Here is an 8,595-nt window from a genome sequence, read left to right as displayed (position 1 = left end):
ATCCATGTTTGAGGACATAGCTCACTTAAGAGAATGTTAGCTTGGAATAAATAAAAGGATCTGGTTTCAGTCCCCACTGCTGAATAAACCTGGCATTTTTTTAAAAAAATATCTATTTAATTATTATGTATACAATATTCTGTCTGTGTGTATACCTGAAGGCCAGAAGAGGGCGCCAGACCTCTTTCCAGAAGGTTGTGAGCCACCATGTGGTTGCTGGGAATTGAACTCAGGACCTTTGGAAGAGCAGGTAATACTCTTAACCACTGAGCCATCTCTCCAGCTCCCAAAACCTGGCATTTTGATCCCAACACTTGAGAGGTGGGAGCAGGGGTCTCGGAAGAGCAAAATCATCTTTAGCTACATAGTAAGCTTAGGTCCAATCTGTGTTGCCTATGACCCTATATAAATGGAAGGAAAGGAGATGAAGAAAGGAGGAGAGAAGAGGAAATCAAGGAGAAGCAAAAGGAAGGGAAGACAGGTTGAGAGTGGCAGAAGGAGATGACGAGGAATGGGGAGGAAGAGCTAAGAGGAGAGTGGGGAAAATGATTAGGATAAAGAGAGAAAGAGGGTTGAGGGAGAAGAGGAAAGAGTGAGATGGGGCAGGAGGAAGAGAGGGTGAGGAAAGAAACAGAAGAGAGAAGGAGAAGCAAACAAAAACCAATAATTTTATTATTTTGATCCATGAATGTGCTGCCTGTTGTTTAATGTTACAGTATAATGAAGATCTTTATATTTTTATTAACCATAAAGAATAGAGTATATGTGATTACACATAACTAGCAGCATGCATGTATGAATTTAAGAGTAAATCTGTTTTCCATGCTCAATATGATATTATCTTCATCCCTGTAACACTAAGACAAAGGTAACTTGAAAAGTCAGCTGAGAAAATATTAGTTATTTGTTTTATAATATAATCAAACTAATAATGTCCATACTAAATGTGTGTGTAAAGGTGTCAGGTAGAACTAGCTATCCTATTGAGGGAAAACAGTCCCTTCTCTGTCTCCCTTATCCACATCTAGAATTAAATTGGCTCGGCTGGAAGTGACAGCTACCTCCTGACACATCATACCTGGGGTTTCCCTTGCACTTTATTTCTATGAAAGAATGTAAGAATAAGCTATTTTTGACACCCGTTTACAAATATTCTATTCTAACATTGTCAAAATGAATCTTTTTGAGAGCCATAGCAGTTGTAAAGGTCACTGATAACCAGGTTTCTTGTCAAATGCAGTGAAATTAAACTAGGGGGAAAATCACTATTTTACCAAAAAGCAGTAGAAAATGTCAGAGTTTAATGGTGAGACTGAACCCAACCTTATCATTTGGGGGATACGTGTTATTTCTCTTGCCTTTTTTCTGCTTTTCTGTATGTAACAGGACCTATTTGTCATTCTTATTCTGCTGAAAGAATGGTGTGTAACTGTAAATATTTCATGGGCATCTCATTGGATTTTAACTTGGCCTATTTTTTTTCTTCTGGTTTATATTTAGCAAAAATTTAGAAATATGTTATGGTTAAACCTATAAAACATAAAATTGTCTCTTCTCCATTATTGAAACTTCAATAAATGAGTTCAATGTTTCAATTGATGCCTACATAGACATATTTGGAATCAACTGTTTCCAGTAAGCACAGAATTAAATGGCATCAAACACAGATTCCGTCATGGTTATACTCTACTTCAACACCATATACATGTTTAAACAAAAGATCTAATTGACAGAATAATTTTTTTCTGTAGGACAAGATGTATTACAAAAAATATATTGGGCCATTTCATTCAATGAAAATATAAAGAATATAGCATTATCACTTGCGGTTGATCAGTGAACATCACAATAACAAAGTGATATTTAGAGACTATTAGTAATGTATACTTCTTTTTTAGTATGGGAAAAAATGAATGTAGGGAGAGTGAGAGAGAGACAGAGAGATAGAGTCAGAGAGACAGAAAACCCTGAGTGGGGCTCTCTTCCTAAGTTATCATTTAAAACATAAGCCACATAAACCCAGGGGAGCTTTATCCACTTTAATGGCATGAATGTGAGTGGTTATTATGCTGTGACTTTGTCAAGGGAACTTAGCAACAAAATAAGATAACAGCTGTATATTTTGTAGAGAAGTTTGCTTAGGGAGGCAGTTGCCATGGGAACACTTGCCAATAGCAATTTGATTTTGTGTTGTATGAGCTGATGAGTTTACTTTGTCCAGACTATTTTTCTCTCACTAGAAAATTCTGGACATGGGGTGGTTTTGCGGATTAACCATTTCCTTCTAATTCATACATTTAAAACTATTCATTTTGTGTAACGGTACAGAGGAGACTTTCTGGTTCAGTTTCTTTGCCAATTAATCCCATACCAAAAAGTTTCCTGTGTTTTCCAAAGGACTCAGGTTGCCTAGGTTTTTGCACTATGATTCTGCTTCTGGCAAATGAGTCACATTCAATTTTAAACCCTTAGAAATTTGCTTAAAATAGTTGCAGCTGGGAGATGTAAAAAATCTTATGAATGAGTAGAAATGAAGAGAATTATGCTCCGCAGGGAAGTCTCTCAATGAAAAATCTGGTAAACAGGACTGTGGAAAAATGAATACGGGAAACAGATGCTGAATGATAAGACTGCTTATTTTAACTTGGAGATACCGGCATGGACTTGCTGGTGTTTGAAGTAAGTTTTTGCTAAGATACTTTCTCTCTGCAGGTGACTGGGCTTCAGTGATCTCAGGTATCTTTTTTTTTTTTTTTTTTTTTTGTTTTTCGAGACAGGGTTTCTCTGTGGCTTTGGAGCCTGTCCTGGAACTAGCTCTTGTAGACCAGGCTGGGCTCGAACTCACAGAGATCCGCGTGCCTCTGCCTCCCGAGTGCCGGGATTAAAGGCGTGCGCCACCATCACCCGGCTATCTCAGGTATCTTGATCAGAAGCTGAAGTACCCTTTTACCCTGAAATTTACACAGACGTTTGTTGTATTTAATTGGAAGCATCTAAGATAGCCAGCAATCACATGCCTACAGAGTGTGGACTAGTCATTTGCTCTCATAATGTCTACATGCCAATGTCAGTACAATATATTCACAAAGATTGGACAAAGAGAAAATTTATACACCTTGCTGTATTTATTTTCTATGCCAGACTTCTTATCACATCAGTTCTTCATAGGAGAGCGGAGAGCCTTCTGTTTTTCAGATGCACACACATAGCTTTATAGGACCTAATATAGAATTATATATATATATATATATATGTGTGTGTGTGTGTGTGTGTGTCTTAAGTTTAGGAAAAGCTTCAATCAACCAAGATTCAAAACTACTTTTTGAAAAATTAACTTTGAAACATCGTCGACCAACAAAATTCCAAGACCAATAAGAATTTTTAAAGTATTGGGAGGATGAAGACACTTTCAAAATAATCATTATTTTAATTATTTTAACAAAAACTACCATACAGACATATTTTTCTCAAATCAAGAAATAAATAAATCATTTGAGGTATGTAATTTTGCCCAGTTTTTAACGGGCAGAATGCCCTAGATGGTTATCTCTTTTGTATCTATCTTGTCTCCAGAGATAGTGACTTCAGAGAAGCATATGAGGAATGCATTTGAGAAAGTGACTCCTTATGTTTTCCAGGATACACTTGGGGCATTTAGCTTGTGTTAGGAGAAACTGAATCTCATTTTGAGATGTGGTGTTAGTATGGGTTGCATCGTTTTGCCCTATCTTGAACGAACTTGCATGCACCAGCCTAGGGAAGAACAAGGAGCCTTTCAGAACAGTTACAATAGTGAGCATTCATTAAGCGTGTGCTGTATGTCTCACAGCGAAGTTTCTCAGGACCTGGGTCACTGGGGTTTCCCTGTAACCCTATGGGGAAGTGATGGTTATTAACCTCACTTTGTAGGCCAGAGAACTGATGCCTAGTGGGGTCACATTAAACTTATTGAGTTTTCTAGGTAGGCCTATGAGTCAGGTTATCTGATTCTAGAAACCCTGCTGTCAGGTTCATCATCAACCTGAGTTTTCCTCATCTCTCATTGTTTTAAGGGATACTTCAGATCATTCTCCATCCTAACCATGATGTTTAAAAAGTCTTGGAAACTGTACAGACAAAAAGCTCTAGAGAACGACCTGATTCACTGAGTATGTCATATTCCATGGGCTTCTTTATTATTTAACTTTACTGTTTGTTTGGAATTCACATCAATACTTCAGTATCTGAAAATTCTTATTGTATTTATAATATTGACTACTTTTATTGTATAGTTTGAAAATTTCATAAGGCGTATTTTATTACATTCTTTCTTTCTCCCCTAAATTTCTTCCACATACCTACTCTTTATTCACCCAAGTTTTTGTCTCTACATTAAAAACAAAGAAAAGAATGAAAGCTACTCAGAAAACATGGAGGCTGATTTGTGCGGCTCAACTACTCCTGAGAATGGGGCCTGCACTTGAGGTTGGTTAATATAATCACTGCTGCTTCACTGAAAGAAGCTGATTTTTCCCTCTGCTAGAAGCTATTATTTGTTAGTAGCTTGTTGGCTAGGTGTGGGGCTTTGTACCCATTTCCTCATCTCCATGCTGGCTTTAGCTTGAGGAGGTCATATGCATACCGTCATAGTCTTTGCAAGTCCACACGTGCATTTGTTGTGTCTGGAAAATGCTTTTTCCTTACAAGTATTCACAACCTATGGGTCTTACAATTCACTACCTCTTAAACAAGGAACCCCCAACTTTGATGGGAGGGCATACGATAAAGGCACCCCTTGCTCTCTATCGCTCTCTATTATTCAATTCAGGACCTGTGTGTTACTTACCATCTACTTCAGAAGAAGATTCTCTGATGAGAGATGAATGGCCTATGGTATAGCAATATGTCATTAGGAATAATTCTATAACTATTTAACAGAATAAAAGAAATTAGTAAGCTTTTTCCTTGATCCTATAACCTAGCTAGTCTCATATTCTGGGCCTTATTAGCAGTATCAGGTATAGGTTCCATTTCACAAAGAGGACCTAAAAGCCAATTTTAAAGGTTTTTTATTAATTCCCTAATATTTGTGTAACTATTGCATTAGATTGCACATCTTGTATGAAGTTGATCATCAAAGTTAATAGAGTTTTTAGCCTGGTGCATTTAACGATTGCATGTCTTCTCAGGTGGCATTATCAAAGCTGTCTGTTAGGATGAAGCTGACAGTTGAGTACCACTTACAGCGTTCAGTGTTCCAGGCAACCAGTAAGAGATAACTTCAGTAATAAGGCCTCACCATCAGGTTGTTTGGGTGATGTCAATTCTACCCTTTGATCAATTACTCAATCAATGTAACCCATTTCTTTTACTGGATGATTTCTCTGATAATATATGATGGGGAATGCATTTGAATGCCTTTTATATGTGTATATAATTCAGAGTTGGGTTTTTATATAATTTTTCAAAAGACGTTTAGTATTAGTTATCCCTTCTCATATTCCTTCCTTTACCCTGCCCTCTCTTTCCTTACCCTTTGAATCCTCCTGTTCAAATTTCCCCTTTTTTTCCTTTAAAACACTATTATATATACCCTCCCCAGGAAGATTCCCCTCCACACCACTGCTCCCTTATTAGCTAAGCTCTGTGAGTATTTTAAATGGAACATGTGTTTAAAAAAGAAACAGTAATGTCCATATGTAAGATAAAACACTCAGTGTTTTCTTTCTGGGTGTTAAACTACATATGAAAGCACAAAAACCCAAGGATATATAAAAATACTTCCTGAAACATAAAAGAGCAGATGGATATATCGATATCCTGGATTTCAAGCCGTACTACAGTCTTAATAATAAAAACAGCATGTTATTGACATAAAAATAAACATGTTGACCAATGGAATAGAATTGAAAACATGCACATAGTTTTACACACCTATTAACGCCTAGATTTTTGGCAAAGATGTAAACATTGGAGAAAAGACAGTATCTTCAACTAATCGTGCCGATTAATATGGATGGCTGCATTTAGAAGAATGGAAATAAAAAACTACATAAAACTCAACTCCAAATGGATCTAGTACCTTAGTATAAGACTAGATATCAAATACCCTTACTCTAATATAGAAGAACGTAGGGAATTGGCTTGAACTCATTGGGAAGAAAGGGATTTCTGAATAGGGAACCAATAGCACACACAGTAGGGTCAATAATTAATAAACTAGTTTTCATGAAACTAAAGTGCTTCTGTATAGTATAAGACACCATAATCCAGACAAAGTGAAATCTAATAGAATGGGGAAAAGGCTTCATTAATTTTACATATGACAGAGGATTAGGATCTAGAATATACAAAAATCTAATAGAGACAGAACTTCAAGACAAATAATTCCATATAAAATAGAGTGCAGAACTGAAAATAGAATTCTCAAAAGGTGAAACATAAAGGATGATGAACACTTAAAAACTATTCAAAAACCTCAACCATTAATTTATATTAGTATAAATTAAAACTTCTTTGAAATTTCTTATTTCCACAGTAAGAATGATCAAGATTAATAAAACAAGTGGCAGCAGATGCTGGTGAAAATGTTAGTAAGGGAAACACTTATTCTTTGCTGGGAGGAGAGCAAACTGGTGTACCTGCTATGGAACTCAGTGTGGAAATTCCTCAAAAAGATGAAAATACATCCATCATCTGATCCAGCCATATTACTCTTAGGCATATAACCAAAGTACTTTACACCTTACTGCGGAGATACTTGCTAATTCATATTAATTGCTATTCTATTTTAGTAGCCATAAATTGGAAACAGCTAAGATGCTCATGGACTATTATTCAACTGTAAAGAAAAAAATGGAACAAGGAGAACCCAAGGAGAGACTGGCATGGATGCAACTGGGAAGGGAAAATAGATAAGATCTAAGTAAATTGGGTGAGGGATGGGTGAAGAGGAGGCAAGAAGAACATGAGGAAATGGGATTGTTGAGTTGGGGTATGGACAGAAAGAGAATACAAAAAAAAGAGATATCTTGATAGAGGGATTCATTATGAGGTTAGGGAGAAATCTGTTGCTAGAGAAATTCCAAGGAATTCACAAGGAAGGCCCCACCTAAAATTCCAAGCAATAGTGGAGATGAGGCCTGAGCTGGCCTTGCCCTGTCGTCAGATTGATGAGTATCTTAAATGTCATCATAGAACCTTCACCCAACAACTGATGGAAGCAGATACAGAGATTCAGAGCTAAGCAATGGTGGAGCTCACTGACTCTAGAATGAAAAGTGGGGCACCTGCATAGGATCTAACGACCCTCGAAAGGTAGGTGACAGTTCTATGACTTTACCAGTTTTGGGACCACTAGAAACAGGAATAGAAATTATCCTTAGTGCATGAACTGGTGTTTTTGAGTCCATTCTTATGGAAGGATAGTTTGCTTAACCTAAATACAGGGGGAGGGTTTTGGTCCTGCCCCACCTTGATATGCCAAACTTTGTTGGAGTCCCATGGGATGCCTTACACTTTATGAGGAGTAGTTGGGGGGGGGGTTAAGAGGCATATTGGGGGGACTAGGAGGAGGTGAGGGAGGGGGAACTGTGGTTGATATATAAAATTTAAAGTCTTTTAAATAATAAAAAGAAATTTACTTTCAAATCAACAGCAGAATTTAGAAAAAGATATTTTGTGAAAGTAACCAAAAAGGAGCAGATGTGTCTACACTGATAACAAAAATAAATATAGCAATTCATATTTTCTGGCATTGGGACTGTGAAAAAGTTCATATGCATAGATATACACGTGTGGTACCAAGATATCTTGTTTACATTGGGTGCTATATGAAGAAGGTATCCCTTGGATATAAATCACACAGCCCATGTAATAAGAGGGACAGTACGCTGGTACATAGGAAATGACTTTGCCAGGAATAAAATCCGAAGAAGTGATCTTTTAAGAAAAATTTTCAAAAGAAGCCCTTTCTTTGAAGCTATAGCTCAAAAACACATGGCAGAGAATGAGCAGGATCAAGTCCGACTATGAATTTGATGACTTATAAATCTCCTTTGGTATGTAAGGTTATACAGCCTAACAATGGTCTATTTGTATTCCCTTTTATCTAAATGATGTTTTAATCAAACTTGAAAAAACATGATACCTTTAGAAATTAAATATTAATGCTCACATAAGGAAAATACTTTAAAATAAATTCAAGAAAAATATTTGTTCCAATTTTTTTAAGCACCGAAGGTATACATGACGAGAGTGTTGAATTTAGCATAAATAGCCAAGAAAATCTCAAGGGAATACTCTTCTCTAAATTATGCAGTTATCTTTTATTTATTCATTCTAACTTGTCACTTTGCTGAGCATGTTTTTATAGGAAATTAGCAGCAGATGATGCTAGATTTCAGAGCTAAGATGACAAAGTAAACAGGTGCTAATATAGAAAATTGTTTCCATCTGCGGTTGCTAATATGCTTTAGAAATGTTTTTAACTCTTCTTCTCAGCGCTACCAGTGACTGGGGTGTTAGTAAGGATGTGGTTTCTCACTAAGGGTTGACTTGGTTAGGTCCATTATACATTGTGCCAAAGGTCTAGAAAGAAAGAATCTTCATTCTAAC

This window comes from Alexandromys fortis, unplaced genomic scaffold (genome assembly GCF_014885135.2).
Source record: "Alexandromys fortis isolate MF-2015 unplaced genomic scaffold, M_Fortis_MF-2015_v1.1 scaffold_5, whole genome shotgun sequence".
Lineage (NCBI taxonomy): Eukaryota > Metazoa > Chordata > Mammalia > Rodentia > Cricetidae > Alexandromys > Alexandromys fortis.
This window is presented reverse-complemented; position numbering follows the sequence as displayed.